At 36.2% G+C, this 3,110-nt stretch overlaps 1 long non-coding RNA gene across 1 annotated transcript; it reads right to left on the bottom strand.

The window, feature by feature from the left end:
* Positions 1-1,002: 1,002 nt before the first annotated feature.
* Positions 1,003-2,843, bottom strand: LOC106939949 (uncharacterized). The gene is made up of 2 exons (XR_001422959.1): positions 2,547-2,843; positions 1,003-1,271 (listed from the first exon to the last, which is right to left on the bottom strand). It is a non-coding gene; the product is annotated as an uncharacterized LOC106939949 (long non-coding RNA).
* Between the last annotated feature and the right edge of the window lie 267 nt (positions 2,844-3,110).

The following is a 3,110-nucleotide window of genomic DNA, read 5'->3' as shown; positions in this document are numbered from 1 at the left end:
TGCAAAAATTAGTCATATTATAGTTTGACCTCAAAATGTGCAAAAATTAGTCATATTATAGTTTGACCTCAAAATGTGCAAAAATTTGTCATAATATAGTATGTCTAAAATATGCAACATGATGTGCATAATGACCTCAAAAGGTGCAAAATTGACTCCATTATTGCCGACAGTAAGTCAGGCTCATTTCTAGTATTATTTGCGTTTTCTTCTTCTGCTGTGGAGGAAAACACTACAACACTTGTGCTTCTTGGAACAATTAGTAATCTAGTACAAAATTTTCTGAAGCATTTCTCTTTTCTTGCTAGTAAAGTTAAGTCCCTTTTAGTCTCCACTTGAACAACAAAACACATGCATTTAACTTGAATAGTGTATTTAATGTGACGTTTACAGAGGTTCAACGTTGTGCTATAAACGTTTTACATTCAGGGTAAGAGACAGTAAAGTCTCTGTCACAGCAATGCCAAAACTTCTATTTTTGCTCCATAAAAGAAAATGCACACAATCAAAATTCTTTGAAATTTGGAGAAAAACTGTTGAGGATATGCAGCTTTGATGTTTTCACAGCACAAAAAAAGAAAAAATAGCTGAAGCTGCAACAAAAGCACTTTGCAGTTGAAAGTAAACATCACAGGTAGCAGTTCTGGATTGGCTGTAGCACATTCAGAAAACAAAACAAAACTATATGGCAGCACACATCTCAAAGAACACTCTTTATGTCGGAGTCTAAAGTTGAAAGGTGAAGCTAGAGTACACCAACACAATTTGAAAAACTTGACTTCTTAGAGAGAAGGGATGGGTTTTAACTTTAAATCCTGTCCTGTGAAGCCTTTTCTGCTCTAACCTCGCTTTGCTTTTCCTCCTCAGGATTCAAAGGGTTCTGAGGCAGTGTGCACACACCCCTGAAGCCTCCACTCTAAGAAAATCAGCATGTAAGTCATCTCTTCAATAATAATATTTTATCATATGACTGAAGGTGAATCACCTTAGATCAAAGTGTGATCCTTGTACAAACTGTTGTATTTACAACTCCTGCAGCTGTGAGATGCCAAACAGTTAATGTATGCACCATAAAACATTCATTTTTATTTAGTCTGAGCTCAAATCTTCAGTTTTTTTTAATGAAATGTTTGTTTTTGCAGACATCAGTCGAAGACGTCTTGTGCGACGATAATCCGAGACGCCCGGTGATGCAAAGTGAAGAAGGATTCTGGTTTCAGTCCCTTCTGCTCCAGGGCCTCTCTGAGACGGACCGGCGGCTCCAGGTAGTACTGCATGGAGAGATGAGGTCAGAACACTAGAAATGGGTCTTGGCTCAGAGGTGAGGAAGTCTAGACTTAAATTATATTACCAGTTATACCGCATATTACATCCATGGAAAAAAAAATGGCTTTGTTGTATATGTAAGAAAATGTTACCATGAACTGCAAAAACCAGGCACTTAAGAAAACTATATTTATATATTAAGATTTAAAAATACTATTTTTTTTCAACACTATGTGGGAACTTTTTTATGGAAACCCATTTCTGCCACTCTGTTTAAAAAAAACCTCATGAGATAATTAAAATAATGAGATACATATAATCTAGATAAAAAAATCTAGGTTTTTTTTCTAGATATAATCTAGATTTTATCTCTTTATCTCGAGATAAAGAGATATCTCTTTATCTCGAGATAAAGAGATATCTCTTTATCTCGAGATAAAGAGATATCTCTTTATCTCGAGATAAAGAGATAATCTAGAACAGATTATCTCTTTATCTCGAGAAGATAATGAGATTTTCTCTAGATACTAAGATATTATTGAGATATCTCATCTCTATTTTTTTTAAACAGAGTGGCAGAAATGGGCTTCCATAGCCTTTAATAACTGACCAGTGTTTAGTGTTTTATACTGACTAGTAAAATTTCAGTAAATAGACCAAATATCTGCCAAAAATTCACACTTAAGATTAGATTATCTAGATTTTTAAACAGATGAAAATAGGGATCTGGAAAAGTCTTAAGTGAACTAGACTAAACAGCAGCACCACTGAGAATCAAAATGTGAATATTTTTCACAGGGAGAAAAAAGCCACAAGAAACTAACAGCCATTTTAAGACCATAGCAACCTTTTCTATATTCACAGTCTGGAAATTATAGTTTTTGTTCTACACAGGAAGGCCACTGGTACTGCACTGCAATCTTCAAGTCCTTCCTCCATTTCAGGGAAAATGGAGGAAGGACTTGAGTTTAAGAAGATAGAAATCTATGGTTTCATACTAAACACTGGTCAGTTATTAGAGGGTTCCCAGATAATGTTGAAAGAAATAGTATTTTTAAGTTAAATAATATCTAAATATTGTTTTCTTTCTCAGTGTAGTATGAGGTAGAACTGGTTACATAATTTAAGTCTAGACTTCCTCACCTCTGAGCGAAGACCAATTTTTACCGTCCTAACAAATGGTTGACATTTAATTTACACTGTATAAAGGCAGGCTGCTTCTATTTTAACTTAAGACATTACATGTAGTGACTGCTGCTGATTCTTTTCCAATATCCTACCTCATAGGTGAGGGCGAAGGTCCTGATGAATCTGAACAGCCTCTTCTGGATCCACATGCTGTCCCTTCATCACATCCCTGAAAACCCAACAGGAAATGACAAGTCCTGCTTAATGCTTATTAAAATGCTGAAACTGAACATTAAGATATTTTTGCATGCACGTGTATGAAAGGAGACCTTAAACCGAGTACCACTGGCTACACATTGGTATACTTAGCAAGTGTTGGACTACGCTACTGCACTATAATATGAACCTGTAACAGTGGTTTCAGTGAATTTGTCAGCTTCTGCACATATTAAATAACTTCATATGAAACACATAAGTATGCCCCAGAAGTGTGTGCCTCTCTACCTGGGCAGGTTTGCTCCAATAGGGATCGCTCCGAGGTTGAATGGCCCAAAGCGGCGTCCGATCTGGTAGGACGAACAGTAGCCTGTGTCGCCGGCGAAGAAGAATCGATGGTTGGGACCCAAAACAGACCAGCTACTCCATAAAGACTGAAAAGATATAAAAAGTTAAATGGTTACAATTCTGACAGTTTTAGTGCAGCAGAAAATTAAAGA

Source organism: Poecilia latipinna, unplaced genomic scaffold, assembly GCF_001443285.1.
Source record: "Poecilia latipinna isolate Pla-1442-1.1 unplaced genomic scaffold, P_latipinna-1.0 Scaffold3036, whole genome shotgun sequence".
In the NCBI taxonomy this organism is placed as follows: Eukaryota; Metazoa; Chordata; class Actinopteri; order Cyprinodontiformes; family Poeciliidae; genus Poecilia; species Poecilia latipinna.
Note: the sequence above shows the minus strand (reverse complement) of the source record. Positions and strands in the feature narration are given on the sequence as shown.